The sequence below is a fragment of the Protopterus annectens genome, chromosome 1.part1, assembly GCF_019279795.1.
Source record: "Protopterus annectens isolate FY-2018-M chromosome 1.part1, PAN1.0, whole genome shotgun sequence".
NCBI lineage: Eukaryota > Metazoa > Chordata > Ceratodontiformes > Protopteridae > Protopterus > Protopterus annectens.
In genome coordinates this window covers 174,308,160-174,324,367 of record NC_056726.1, presented here as the reverse complement: position 1 = coordinate 174,324,367, position 16,208 = coordinate 174,308,160, and positions in this window count along the sequence as shown.

The window sequence follows — 16,208 nt, the reverse complement described above, 5'->3', positions numbered from 1 at the left end:
TTCAAACGCTACCCAACCATGGGGAGGACATGCAGACTCCACACAGAAGGCACACCCAAGCCACGCCAAGAATCGAACGGGAGAACCTCTTGCTGTGAGGTAACAACACTACCCCACATGGCTCTCGTTTCTGCCTGCAGATCCAGGTATTTTATGACATTGTGTCTCTCTGTATGCAAGACACTGTAGTCACTGGGTGTTGTGATTTCAATGATCAATGCTACTTTTGTCTCTTTTCTTGGACCACTATATCCGATTTTCTAGCATCTATCTTTAGAACTGTTGGTATTGGGTGATCCCATGTGATATAAACCATCATTTTCTATGTTTCTTTGTGGCTCATGTTTCCAGTGTTTTTCAGGCACTTCGATACCATAATATTTCTACAATCCCCAGTGCAACATTCTTGCCACATTTGTATGCCTTTCAGTATACAGTCCCTCTGCCATTAGTGAGTCACAACCAGCAACAAGGTGTGTGACTGTTTCCAATTCAGTTTTAAAAAACCTACATATGTCTGTTTCTCCCACATGTTCTATGGACTTTGTAAACCAGTGAGTACGTAGCACACTATCTTGGGCTGCCAATATTAACCTTTCATTTCTTGATGTGAATTTACCTCTCCTTAACCATTCCTGTGTTCATTTTTGATCAACATGAGGCTCTTCCAGAAGTTTTCTATGCTTGCAACTATATTTATGTTTTTTTCCACATTTCTTGCCTTCTCATCTGGTCCTTCACCTTATATTCTTTCTTTTGTTTTTTTAGCACATTCATTTGCTGCTTGGTTTTTATCTACTTCTGGTATAATTTCCATTCCTGCTTGACGTTGATATGCTTCTGCTAAATTAAGCAGAGATGTCATCTTAGATTTATTCTCCTCATGTTTCAAAACATTCACTACATTATGATCCTGTGAGGTCAGCAGATATGAGTGGAGTCCCATGATTGTAGATCTATACATATAATCAATTTCAAGGAGGCCCATCCCTCTTTTGGAGTGGGGAATATATAATCTTGATATACACTGATTTTTATAAATCATTTGGTAAGCATAAAGCATCCTTCTTGTTTTAATATCCTATCTATCCAACACTTTTTGGGGCCAGTCAATCACTCCAAAACTATAAGTTAGGATAGGAAGAGCAAACTGATTTATGGCTTGGATCTTGTTCCTAGATGTCAATGCTGTTTTCAGGATTAATTTAAATCTTCTGAAGTAGTACTCCTTACTGAGCTTTATTCATATTTGTTCATGTTTTATTGCTGATTCTTCATCAGTTCTCAAGTATTTATACACTCCCTCTTGCTCAAGTTCTTTTATATCACATTCTTGTCTTAAACTTATGTTTTCCTGGTGCTGCAGTTTCCCTTTTTTAAAGGTTGCTTTTGCACATTTATCAAGACCAAATGACATTCCAATATCATCTGAAAAAGTTTTGACAACGTGCAGCTGTGCTTTCAGTTCCTCATCTGATGAGCTATACAGTTTTAAATCATTTACAAAGAATAGATGAGAAGTCATTAGACTTTGTTGGTTTCTAGAAGCCAAATTGTAGCCATGGCATAAGCTGTTAAGTAGACAGCTATATGGATTGATGGCAGCGCAGAATAGCAACAGTGACAGACTCACCCTGGAATATCCCCCTTTGAATTTTTATCCCTGGGATAATAATCTGTCCTTTATCATGGCTTAATCGCAAAGTGGTCTGCCACTGTTTCATGGTTAATGTAATGTAGTCAATGAGTGTAAGGTGTATCATAAAATTTTAAGCACTCTTTTATCCATGAATGTGGAATACTATCAAATGCTTTTTTGTAGTCAATCCATGCCATACTTAGATTCTTCTACTTCTTACAGTTCTCCACTATAACTTTGTTTAACAACAAATGATCCTTTGTTCTGGGTCTATATTATATTAGCGAAAATCCTGTTAAGTGAACACAAAAACACTGACACGTATTGCGCGAACCGCGAATATGCCAAATGCACTAAACCATGAAATTCTGCCTACCCAAGCAAAATAAATAAACCACATACATACACTAACCAAAACCCTACTTCTAACCCTAAAGTAAAGCACCAAAACCCTACCTCTAACCCTACACTAAACCTTACATACATTACTATCTATGCACTTACCTTAACCTGCACCATAACCCTAAGGTCCGTAACTATGAAATACCAAAACAAAATAAATAAACCACACATATACATTTAACAAAACCCTAATTCTAACCGTACACTAAACCTTACATACATTACATATCTATGCACTTACCTTAACCTGCACCATAACCCTAAAGTCCATACCACAGATGGGCCAGCCGTGACACTTTGACATTTCAAATTTCACGGTTTTGGACATTCGGCATTTCTGTGGTTCGCACAGTATGTGCCGCTCTTTTCGTATTTGTGTAAAAGAACTTTCGAGCATTTAAATGGAACCCCTTTGTTCCATATGACTTTCTTTTATTGCCCTTTTGTTCTACTGCCATAATTGAGTTTTCTTCTAAATGACTATAAACTCTGTCGGCGTCAATTCCCATGTATAGTTTGTACATCGTTGGAAGACAAGTTATTGGTCTATAATTTTTAAGGTACCTTGCAGGTTCACTCTTATGTAAGAACATTGTTTTTCCTGTTGTTAACCAGTGTGGTGGGTGTTCAGGTTGCACATATAAATAGTTCTTACTCATGGCTAAGTCCTCGTGCAAAGAAGTTAATACTTTAAGCCAAAAGTTAGGTACTGCATCTGGGCCTGGGGTTTTCCAGTTAGAGGCTTTTCTCAACTTTGTTTCAATCTCTCTAGCTGTTATTTCAACCCATTTCATATCCTGTACCTTTAAACTTCTTATTCTTTCTTTTACTTCTTCTATCCGTTTAGCATCTTTGTTATGTTCCATAGGATCTTCATAGATACTTCTCCAAAATGAATCTACTTCCTCTTTTTTGGTGGTCTTTCAATTTATTTTACCTTATTTCCCAATTCCCTATAAAACTTTTTTGGGTCATCAGTAAATTGCTTATTTTGTGCTTTTCCCTTATATTTATCTTCGTATCTTCTAAGTCTTTCCATGCCATTTATGAGTACTCCTATGGAGCAGCAAATCTAGACTCTCAGCATTTGGGACATAGATGGATTTCACCCTAAAGAAAAACTGTCAAGCCTTGTAAGTAAAATTGATTGCTCACACATTGCCATTTTGTCCAATAATGCCAATGGTCATGATGACTGTCATGATTACCACGCCATCACTCTATGGGCATGTAGATGATACACAAAAATACATGTTTGATACACAAAGTTTGTGCACAACTTTCTTGAGGAAAACAGGATGACCATATCTGATATTGCTTGTCCTTGTACTACTCCTTCCAAACATGTGTCACACCGCATGAACATCCTGATGCAAGTGCCAGATAGCACCATTACCCATGTTACTGACAGCAACATGACAACTAGGAGGCCAATGACATTGTGCTCATCAAGGCCTACAAAATAACAGAACATATTTCTGTTTAACACAAGATGCTGTTCAGCTATATAAATGACTGCAGAACAGCTTTGCAGAGTGCCTGTTTGAATGTGTTTTACTCAGATTAGCCTATGCTGTATTACATAATCCTATCTTCCATATCTTGGCTCTAGCACCAGTATAGCTAGTTGTTCAGGAGGTATACGATGATGAAGGAGAATGTGAGGTGTAGGGATCATCTTCAAACAATGCAGAGCAGCAACCTTGGATGATACACGATGGGCAGATAGTTGCCATTGTACCTAACCAGTTATTTGGGAAGGTGTGGTACTATATTGTGATGCAATTAAGACTGAATAATATTATGTATTACACAAAGAAAAGTAGCAACATTTTGCAACAGGCAACTAACATGCATAATATAAAACAGCATGCATTTATACTGGATCTAAAGTTTATGGCCTCATCATATCATTGTGGCAGTGATACCAGGACAATTGCCATAAATAGTTAGCTAGACATAACTGTTAATAGTACTCAGCTCTGGCAACTGTCAATTGCGATGTGCCACTACTTTTGCTTATGATACTTACAACCGGTGTTCATATATCACGTTACCCATTGCAGGTCTACAGCCATGTTGCTGTGCTATGTCCAAGGGTTGTTTGGATGCATCTGCCAGGGAGGCTACAAGCTTATGGGGCAGTTCCCCTATATAAATGCCAAAAGTTCTGGAGACACTGTCCACACACAAAGTGATGTCTGGTTGAAACAGTATTGTGTAGAGTATGGGTACTCTGATATGAAAGGTCAGAGGTGACTGGACTGTGCATCATGTATGTACAACAAACTGTTGTATGAAAAGCATTAACTGTACAAGCAGTGGAACTACAAAATGTTGTTGTATAGGAAATTCAAATCTGATGGGAAGTGGCACATCTCACAGTACAAATGCATAGTAATACATAGTAACAAGCCTTCTATGACTCAGCTGTCTGAGGTATTCTGCATGTATTATTCATAACCTTTAGTCCTGCCACTCAAAAAAACTCCTGAGAATCCTGCACAGCATGCTTTGTGCTAAGATCAGTAATTTGTAGGGCTTGTGCTGTTCTGTCCTAAGACACACACAGTATACATTTGCAGAAGCCTCTCCTACTGTATTAGTGCAGCCCAATGCTACAGTGCCACAGAATCAGCAAAAAAGTGGATACATGACCTGGATTTAGATGAGACTATGCAGCCTTGAAATCAGGTACAGGAAGCTATAACATGAAGCTACCCTTACATGCTGATATTTAATTTTGATATTAGGGTCCCTGATCCGGTATTAGTCCCCCGGACAGCACATTCTAGGCATAGGCTTAGAAATGAAACCAGATCACTCACTGCTTTAGAAATCATACAGAGTATTGTTCCTGAAGCTTTTCTGCAAAATTGTTGTCCAGTCCCATAATTTGCATTAAAAATAATCCAGCTTCTCAAGTTCTTTCAGTCTAGATTGTTCAAATACTTCAAAAGGCGGCACTGTATACAATAATCAGTTGTATCAGTGATGTATAAAGAAGTGTAATGCTCTCTCTGCAGTCAGTATAGACAAGACCATTAGTTTTGATCAATGGACACAATCTGTACTTCATACCAATGAAAATATATGGAGCTGAACTCGTTTCTAAGACAATCATTTTATAAACTGTGAATAAATAATTCAGTGCCTTAAATGTAATTACCCCTTCTGAACACATTTATTTATTTAAATTTGCTTACTAGGGCAGAACATTGATCAATGCCCATTTACAGGTTAAGCCCAGCTTACATCACAATGTAGCAAACAATGCTTTTACATTTATGAGTAACCACAGATAATCCCACAAACAATATATACATAGAAGATCTAACAAACCAAATATATTTAAGCAATAATCCACAACTGTGCACGGGTAAATCCTGATATACCCACAAACAGGAGTAGATTATTGCTATTGTACAATTATATTATTTAAGAAAGAAATTGCTTAACTTTCTTAAGGAATGTATGTGTATGAGGGCTCTTCAGTCTTCCTCCATGCTGTCTTCCCTGTAGTGACGTACTGCACATGCGTATGGGAATTATGTTCATATACATGCATTGTAGATCAGTGCAGGAGAAGTGACAGAGAAAACAAGAGACTCCTTGGCCATTTTTTAGCTATTAAAAAATAGTGATTTACAAAGCACAGTGCAAATATATAAGAAAATCAGGTAGGTTTCTGTTTTTTAGTTTTGTACAACATATCTGATTTTTCTTGCATTTTGCTCTGTCCCACAGTATATTACCAATAGAAAGTCAGGCCATTCAATGGTACTTCAGTGGCTGGACTTTTTTCTGTTTTTAATTGCTCAATTTGGAATGGGCATACTTGGTAGGCTATCCAATCAGCATGCTTGTTTCTGAAGAGCAACAAGCAACAAGCATTCTTTCTTTGCATTATTTCAGTCACATTGTTGGAATAGAAAAAGGAGAATAAAGTTAAAGTAGGAGAAGAAAAAAGGTCTGCAGATATGAGTAGTAGTTGTTAAGTTAAGAAAGCTAACATAGACCTGTTTGATGTAATGGGATTAGGCTATGTGTAGTGGGTTTAGAGTAATAATAGTACTGCAAACTGATTCACAGTTTAGGATAAATTACAGTTTTGGATGAGTGAGTTAATCATAAGGTAGAGCTATAACTCAGTTGGGAACATATGCCAATATACACTGTTCTGCTATGCAGATAGTCAGTCAACATATATTTTTTAAAATAACCAGGACTATACAACTGGTTCTGGAAAAATTATGACAACATTTTTGCTGAAAGCACAGTTCATTCATTGCCCAGTGACTTTGCTACAGTGCAGTTGAAACCCAGTTAAAGAACAACTAACAAGCCAGCTACACAGCAGCAGGCAAAATGACTAAAACACTAGTGTAGCTATGAAACCACCAGAAAGTGTTAGCAGAGAAAGAAGCCAGATAAATACTCAGGCTTGGCCTGTGAATTGCAAATGTGCATAAAGTCCCATGCCTTCTGACTACAAACATGAGCTGTCTATGTGATGCCCAAGCTGGGATGTAACTAACGTGGGGATTTGGGGATCATAGATTTTACTGCATAATAGACTGAATAATGATGCAGCAGAAAAGTGTCTACAGAAGTAAAAACTGCATGAACTTCTTTAAATGGAACATTACCAAATGCATTTCTTTTTGATAATGTGACAGAATCCCTTAATAAGTCTTCCACTCTCAGAAACCAAAGTGACAGGAAAGTATTAAAATATCATGCATTCACCCAACATTTCAGTAGCAAGTCAACAATTTATTCCTTAACTCATGTCAAAGAAGCTTGTGGTAAGGACTTCAGAAATGTAAGAAAAGAAATAGTGCTGCACAAAGAATGTTATATTTTTTCACTCTTTTTTAATTTCTGCAAGTTTTTTGTGTTTCTAATGCCATGATATGAATAGACCTCATTCCTAAATCAAAGTACGATTAAAGTTCATGAAATTAGTATTGTTTCAGTCTTTGATGTCAGCCAGAAGTCATCTCTGCAACACCTGCAATGTGCTCAGTAATGACTCCTTCTGCAATTCATGTGGAGTTACATGTATTGGTAACATATCTACATACAATTGTAGATTCATTTTTATAAGACCCATTACTCCTACCACTATTAGAACTGTTTGTGTATCTTCCTTCCACATTGCTCTCATTTCTGCCTGCAAATCCTGATATTTTATGACTTTGTGTCGCTCTGTATGCAAGACAGTGTAGTCACTGAGTGTCGCAATTTCAATGAACAATGCTACTTTTGCCATCTTTTCATGGACCACTATATCTGGTTTTCTCACATCTGCCTTTTGAACTGCTGGTAATGGGTGATCCCATGTAATGCAGACTTCATAATTTCCTATGATGCTTTGTGGCTCATGTTTCCAGTGTTTTTCAACCACTTCAATACCATAATGTTTGTGCAATCCCCAGTGAAACATTCTTGCCACATTATTATGCTTTTCAGTATACAGTCCTTCTGCCATTAGTATGTCACAACCAGCAACAAGGTGTGTGACTGTTTCCAATTCTATTTTACAAAACCTACATTTCTCTGTTTTTCCCTTATGTTCAATGGACTTTGTAAACCAACGTGTATGTAGCCCACTGTCTTGGACCTTCAATATTAACCTTTCATCTTTTGGTTTGAATTTGCTTCTCCTTAAGCATTCATACATTTTACAGACATTTGAATAGAAACCATTAACAGTGATTGTAAACTTGTCTGAGAGAAACATATTTATTTGACTTCTATATAGATATTAACTTGCGTATAACAGCATTTATATACATCACTGTACTTATACTTTAATATAAGCTGTCTTCTGTGCTATATGAAACAATTTGGAGGACAAGATGCATAAAGCACCTCAATCTGCTCAACATCTGTTGCCTTAATTACTCAGCGTTACTTTATGAATTATTGGAAAATAATATTAATGAGCAGATTTAACTCTTCATGTCTGCGTTTGTTAGAGAAATATGTAATTTTGTTTTATACTATACTGACTTTTAAATCATATCAAGCATTTTTCTCTCCCATTGATTTGCTATCACAGAATCCCTGCTTATATAGGAAAATTAAAAGACTTTTAGGAATGGTGTCTAAAAGAAATAGATCAATACATTGAAATTAATAATAATGAAGAAGTTTTTGAAGTAAATCTCTGGGATTCTTTAAAAGTTATCTATATGGAAGAATTAAAAATTGATACATATGTAAAAAAAGTGTAAGGAGTTGATGTCTTTGCAGTCTAATACAGATAATTTGAAATCCAGTTTAAAAACCTTATGATACATCAGCAAATGCTGAGATGAAAATATTAAATCAATAAATCTATAAAAATTACAATTACCAACTTACTCAATAAACCCAAAGAAGCTTGCATAGGTTGGCTGTTAGATCTAAGAAAAAAATGAATACTAATCATATTAAAGAAATAATTCCAAACAAGGTGATAAAAATAAAAAATTATTGATTTTAAAGACATACTACAATGCTTTAGGAAATATGAAGAAATCAATAACATAGGTTCATAGGTTCATAGGTTTATACTAGGCTATCTGCCCTAAGGCATTTATAAGCCTAGCCCAAATTATTAGGCTTACGCACCCCTATGAAAAAATACTGTGCCCATTAGTTTGTTGTGCCTCTGTCCAGCAGTGACCCAGAGATGATTCCCGGGGTAAACAAAGACACAGATTTGGAAATCAACAACATAACCAATGACTTTTTGAAAGGCAATATAAGGTATAAATTAACCAAAGAACAAACATCCAAAATTGACATGCCACTCTTTTTTGACGAGTTAAAAAATCTAATTAATAATCTTAAACCAAATAAAGCCCCTGGTCTTGATGGTATAATGTCACACCCAAAGAAAGCTAGCAAGTTCGGCAGGTGCAAACAGCCAATATAACTATATGAACATTCAACAAAAGCCAGCACCACAAGGGACACCAACTTCAAATAATTTATTATTAATTTATGTATCAGACTGGTTCGGCATATAGCCTTCATCAGTGATAAACTATACTAAATGGTATCTTTATATACAAAAAAGACACATAACTTCCCATGATCTCATTTCCCCTTGACAACAATATAGCTACATTTTATCATTGTGACCCGGTGCAAATAATCCTCCTAGTTTTTCAATCCATTTTCTTTCCTTATAATTCAAAATGGAATGCCACCCCATCTTAAAGGATCTATCCCCCACAATTTTACCAATCACAACAAAAGAAAATCTAGCAGTAGGATGAGACTGGGTATGTCTATACAGGGCATTAGTTATCTGTTTATTACGAATGTCACTAAAATGCTCAGACATCCGGTGCTATAAAAGCTTGGACGTTTGCCCAACATAGAAGGCAGAGCATATACAACTAGCCAAATATACAACCCAGTCTGACCCACAATTTGCATAGATGCGAATGTCAAAATATTACCAGTGTTTTTGCTGGTGAACTGCTTAGTTTTATACATATATTTAAAAAATATGCAATGTCCATATGCATAATATCCTACCAATCTATCCCCTGAAAGAGTTGCCTGATGGCCAATCTGATCCTCCTTATATACCTTTTTATAATGAGAAAAATATGAATCTAATGTTCTCCCCCTATTATAAGAAAATTGGTATCTTTCTAACAAAAAATGACCTAGTTTCTCATTTATCATAAGAATATTCCAGTGTTTCTGGATCACTTCCCTCAATACATTTGTATTCCTACCATAGGTAGTTACCAATCTGATGGCATCAGATACCCCATGGCTTGGTTTCCTTTTATATTGTAATAATTCTGATCTTGGTTTAGTAGATGCCCATTCACTTGCGCTGTGCATGTCCCTCTGCTTATATCCCCTGTCCAGAAATCTACATGTGAGGTCCTGTTTTAATATGTTATAGCCTTCCTCAGAGAAAAAAAATTCTTCTTATCCTCAAAAATTGTGATTTTGGAATATTTCTGACCATGTGGTTGGGGTGCAAACTGGATGCATATAGTAAACTATTATATTGAGGATATTTTCTGAATATTAGCATACGCAAAGTATGATCCTCTTGATGTAAAACTTTAACATCCAGATAATTAATTTCCTCCCTACTATAAGTGAGGACTAATTTTATTCCCCACTTGTTCTCATTGAGATATTGTATGTATTCTAATAAATAATCACGCTCCCCCTCCACACGAGCCAGATGTCATCAAGGTATCTCCTCCATATATCAATTTCTGGTAGGTAGATGTTATGGGAATCACTATAAACCATCTGTTCCTCTATATACCCCATAAATAAATTGGCATAAATGGGGGCAAAGAAGCCCCATTGCCATACCTTGGGTTTGCTAATAACAACCTTCCCTAAAATAGAGGACATTCTTAGTCAAGATGGGCTCAGCCAAGCAAATGAGAGGAGTTTTAACCTGGAAGATAGAGATTGGCCTTATTCAACCAATATTCCAGGGCTTGTAAACCAGCCCAATGTGGTATGCTGATATATAAAGATTTGATGTCCAGAATGCACATCAACCAATTTGGCTCAAGTTGTGATTCAGACACTATCTGCAAAAATTCAGTCGTATCTTTAATCCTTGCACGAATATATGGTAACAAGGGCTGTAAATACTGGGTCAACAAACTTGATAGCGGCTCTATAAGAGACCCAATTCCAGACACAATAAGTCTTCCAGGGGGTTGGTTCAAACTTTTATGTATTTTGGGCAAAAGATATAAATATTGCTTGCCAGGTTCTTTAACCGTGAGATGTTGTTTGACATTTGCACTGATTATACCTTCCTCAACTGCTTGTGATAAAAATACATCAATATCTTTCTTAAAATTGGGGATGGGGTCAACTGGCATATGCATATAATGCTGAGGGTTAGTGAGCTGCCTATTTCCCTCAGCACAGTAATAACTAGAATGCATAACAATGACGGCCCCACCCTTATCTGCAGGTAATAATATCAGTGTTATCCTGAAGCTCTCAAAGAGCCTTCTATTCATCTCTAGATAAATTGTGTCCCAACACCCGAGAAGAACATAACCTGAAATGTAAGTCCTTAAGAACCGCCTGTTGAAAAATAGCCACATGTTTGTTCATTGGGGGATTAAAACTAGATTTATGAAAATTAAATTCCGTAGGTCTCTGAGAATTATCCTGTGAACCAAAAAATAACCTAAAATTAAGTCTTCTACAATAAGAGATAACATCAGAAACAAGAACATTTTCATCAACAAAAAAACTGGGTATATAATTCAAACCTTTATTGAGCAATCGTTTCTGGTCAGAGGATAAAATATATCCAGATATGTTGTGCACATTGTCACATCCTTTATTTATTTCACCATTGATTGCAGTAAGCTCTCTATTGTATTTCCCCCCATGTTTCTGCCCACCCCTATGTGTTCTACCTCTAAAGGGTGGTCCTGCCTTCATAACTTTTTAGGATCTGGGGAATACATAACATGTGTATTTTCAGTATCAGTTTCCATGATTCCTCCCCAGAAGTACTATATCCCTGGTTTGATTTCTTAAGAACAGACCAAGATCTCTTTTTTCGAGGAGTAACCCCATACTTATGACCCTCAGAAAACCTGACACTCCTCTGGGACTCAAAAGGCCTGCCCTTTTCATAATCTTCTATGCCCCTAGTGTATCTGCGCAACTTTTTCTCCTTTATTTGATTTTCAAAAACCAAAAGTTCTCTGGAAAGCTTGCTCAGGCTGCTGACATACTGTGGCTGCCCTTCAAAAACTTTAGCCTCCTCACATATCCGTTTAACATCATGGATGTTCTCTTTAATAATACGTTCATAATAAGATGTCAAAATGTTAACAAAAGACATTGAAGCTTTTTGTTGTGCCATACCCCATTCCTGAATTAGAGTGTCATCTACTTTTCCAACCAAAGGTTGGACTTTGACTCTAAGACCTCTGGGCATAACATTTTTGCTCTGATAAGCCTTAAACAACTTCAAATGCAATATGTTAGTAGGCAATATTCTCATATTTTTGCACAGTTTGTTGAATAACAAGTTGCAGCCATCAACTGGATCAACATGGCCCTCCTCAGCCATGCCATCAGTAGATGCTTTCAATCCAAATTCCTGGGTATCATTATGATCAGCACAAAGGCCCTGAAGAATATTATTTAGATCCATGACAATAATCTGCCCACTTGATATTTCTCAAAAAACAAAACATCCACTCCCAAAACTGATGTGGGTATGGCAAACTTCAGTCAAGCCACATAGATCAGCCTCCCACAGCCAACTCCAGAGAACTGACCCTAATATAAAGTCCAAAAATAGGAAGGCTTATGTTCAAATGAAAAAATGCTATTCCTCTCCTTCACTCATTACATCTGTACAAATGTTAAAAGATTCATGAATTCAGATTATATAGCTAAAGATTTTTGCTTTTATTGTTCATAATCCAGAGGGACCCAATATTGGGCAAGACCAAGAGTCCCAGAGTGAATAAATGGCTCTGCAAACAGTACACCCACATTCCCAGTACCAATATCATATAATAATATGCACTGGAATGTTACAAACTAGAATCTGTACATCTATAATTGTATCCCACTATGATGAATAAAGACTATTCAAACCAAAAGCAGGTGCAACTGATCAAATAAATCCCAGTCTTAACTAAATATGGATCACATTACTTCAAATCCAAATAATAGTCCATAAATGTTGGAGGCCTAAAACTGTTTAAGGTTTACCCAAAATATTGTACTAAACACAAGACTCCCAAATGTTGGCTTCCTAAAATATTTGATATTCTAATATGTAATGATCATGCCCAAAAGGGCATAAACATTCACCATATAAAAGAGTGGAGTAAAAAAAAATAATATCCTTTTTCAATAACATTCCTGTTACAAAAAAACACATTAACAATTGTCCAATGGTAAATTTGACATGCTAAAATGCAAAAGGATAATAGGATAATATCATACCATCCTCATTGTGTGATTGATACATATAGAAAGTATTTTCATACACAGAAATACAGGAAATATGATGAAAAACTTTTGTATAGTCAGAAACCCCTAGTAGCAGAATAATCAAATAAATAGTGGTAACACAAACTATTCAGACCATAAGAAAGCAAAAAATACAAAGGACTATGTGTTAAACCCTCTGTGCAATACTAGCAAAGAAATGCTTTCTCTATCCAATAATGACAATATTAATAACTTTCATTAATAATACACTTATACATCCAGGGCTAATGTTATCCTGACATCAACTAAGATATATAAAATGTAAAATGTTGGTCTATTCCACAATGTACAAAATTTAGTCACAAAAAGGTTCTAGGTTCAAAACATAAATACACTGTTGTTAATTTCGAAGAGTCAAAAAACATTTGTCACTTCAACAAACAAAGTAATGGGCTAAAAGACAAACATTCCCCTAAATAAGGCAAAGCATACAAAAGAGGCTATAGCGTTGAGGCATACGTGGGATACTAACAAGAATGGCTGCTAATATCAAACAATTGTGATTACATTGCATTCATCCCCCCAAATAAATACCAGAAAAGTTGTTGCCTCAAGTGTAAACAATGTAGGCTACACATCTGTTTCATATAGTCCACAAAATAGTCCCCAAGTCTCAAAAAAGCACTGTTCTTTCAGACGGAAAATAGAGGAACTGTTTGTCACTTTAACAAATGAAATACCAGGCCTAAATGATCAAAATTTACCCCAAAATAATCCTTGGACAGAATTATACAAATTATTCCCAGAGAATATCTTAAATATCCTATTAAATGTTTTTGAACAAGTTGAAAATATGTCAACCATCACCCCCTCCTAGAAATATTCCCTGATATCTCCTACCATGAAACCAAATAAAGATTATAACTTTGTTCTTCTTACTGTCCTAGTTCATTATATAATGTTGATTATAAAATATTTAAGTCGATTCTTGCAAAAAGATTTACCTTTATAATGCCAGGATTAATAAATGATGGTCATACTGGTTTTATACTACATAGAAAGGTTCAGGATAACACAATTAAGCTTAATATTTAATAGATCTTGCTAATAAAAAGCAAAAAAGAACTAACTATAATAAGTCTAGCTATAAATAAGGCTTTTGATTCTATTAGTTGGAATTATTTGTTCAAAGCACTTAATTTGAATTTTCCCTAGGTTTTATAAATTTTATAACTACTCTATATAGTAACTCATTCTGTTTTATTAAAATTGGCTCTTTTCTTTCTAGCTCTTTCAAAATATTAAATGGCACAAAAAAGGGTTGCCCTTTGTCATGTCTACTATTTGGTCTAGCAATTGAACCTTTTACAAACCTTATTAGATCTAATAGCAAAATACAGGGATTCCTGATAGATGAAAGTTATTCCTGTAAAATTCAATTATTTGCAGATGACATTTTAATAACAAGTGGTAATGTTGAAACTTCAATTGAAAATGTTACTAAGTCTATTAATTACTTTTAAAAATTATTAGGTTTAATGTTTAACCTCAATAAAACAGAAACTTTACTTGTTAATAAAAAAGGTAATAATTATTTAAGAAACTATAAGAATTTTATTTGGGACAATTCACAAATTAAATGACTGGGAATTATAATTAAATCTACAGTAAAAGACTCAATAGAAGTAAATTATAATAATTTAATAGACACTGTTGCTAAAATAATTATTAGTTAGAACTTTTTTTATAATGTAAGATAGACTTACTTTAATAAAAATGATAACCCTACCAAAAATATTTTCTATGTACAATCACTAATTATTCTCCCTCTTAAAAAATCTTTAACAAATCAAATTCAACTTTTTTAATTTCCTCTGGATCCACTGTAAACCAAGAATAGCCTTTGACTGGCGTATTAAATGTTGGCAAGAAGGTGGATTAAGTTTTCCAAATGTTGAATTATATGCCAAATCCATAATTCTCATTTTAATGTTTTTATGGTTAAATTATTCTTAACAATCAACTTGGAAATCCATTGATGAAAGATTAATAAATAATAACAGCTATGTTGTCAAATTTTTCTCTAAATTTGGAATTAATATGTTTTATTGGATCTTGAAAGGCTTATGTTTAAATGAAAAAATGCTATTCCTCTCCTTCACTCATTACATCTATATAAATGTTAAAAGATTCATGAATTCAGATTATATAGTTAAAGATTTTTAGCTTTTATTGTTCCCTCTATCAAATATGTAGGGTTGTTTGAGAACTTCTAATTTTAAACAAAATGCTAGAACTTACACATGCAAATTTAAGCTTTTGGCATCAGTCCTTAATAGGAAATAAACCACATAACATTGATTATCTTCTTGTAAGGCATTGTTTAGAAAATAATAATTGGTTGACTATACTATCTTGCAAAAATAGGTTAGTGACAAAATCAAAATCTCCATAGATTTTCAAACAAAACATATTCCAAAGATATTTAATTTTTTTTTCAGAATCAATAGTAACTCAAATAAGAATAAATCATATATATATCAATAATTTATAAAATAATAAGAGAAGAGTTTGGTTTCACAGATTCATTATTTTGGAATTATTCAACTAAGATTAATGAGAATGCCTTTTTCTGATGAAGATAAATGTTTAATTGTTGAATCTGTGGAAAGTTCTACTTCTTCTCTTTATTGGAAATATATATGTGGAGATTTCTTCACAGAGCTTTTTTAACTCCACATAAAGCTGCTTTAATATGTAACTATGGGAAATGTAATTGCTGGAAGTATAATGAAGTCTGTAATGTACACTGGTTTCATATGATATTGGATTGGAAAATAGAAACTCTTTTTTGGGTAGAATTAAAATTTTTTGCCCAAGCTTTGTGGACATGCAATTGTATTATTTCTAACTCCTTGATCTTATTTAATTCTCCAGTTCCAGATTCCATTCCTAGGGTGCAGGTACATCTCCATTTGCTCCATTTTAGCTATAGCAAGAAAACTAGTCACAAAGAATTGGAAATGTAAAACTACTCTTTCTTTCACTGAATTCATTAATTTAGAAAAAAAATGTCTGTAAAAAAGAATTGTCAAATGCCAAAATGAAAACTTTGACTATTACTCACCAGTTTAGATTTTGGTCTAAATTAATTGATTTACTTGGTAAATTTTAATTATTTAGTTTTTTGTTTGAT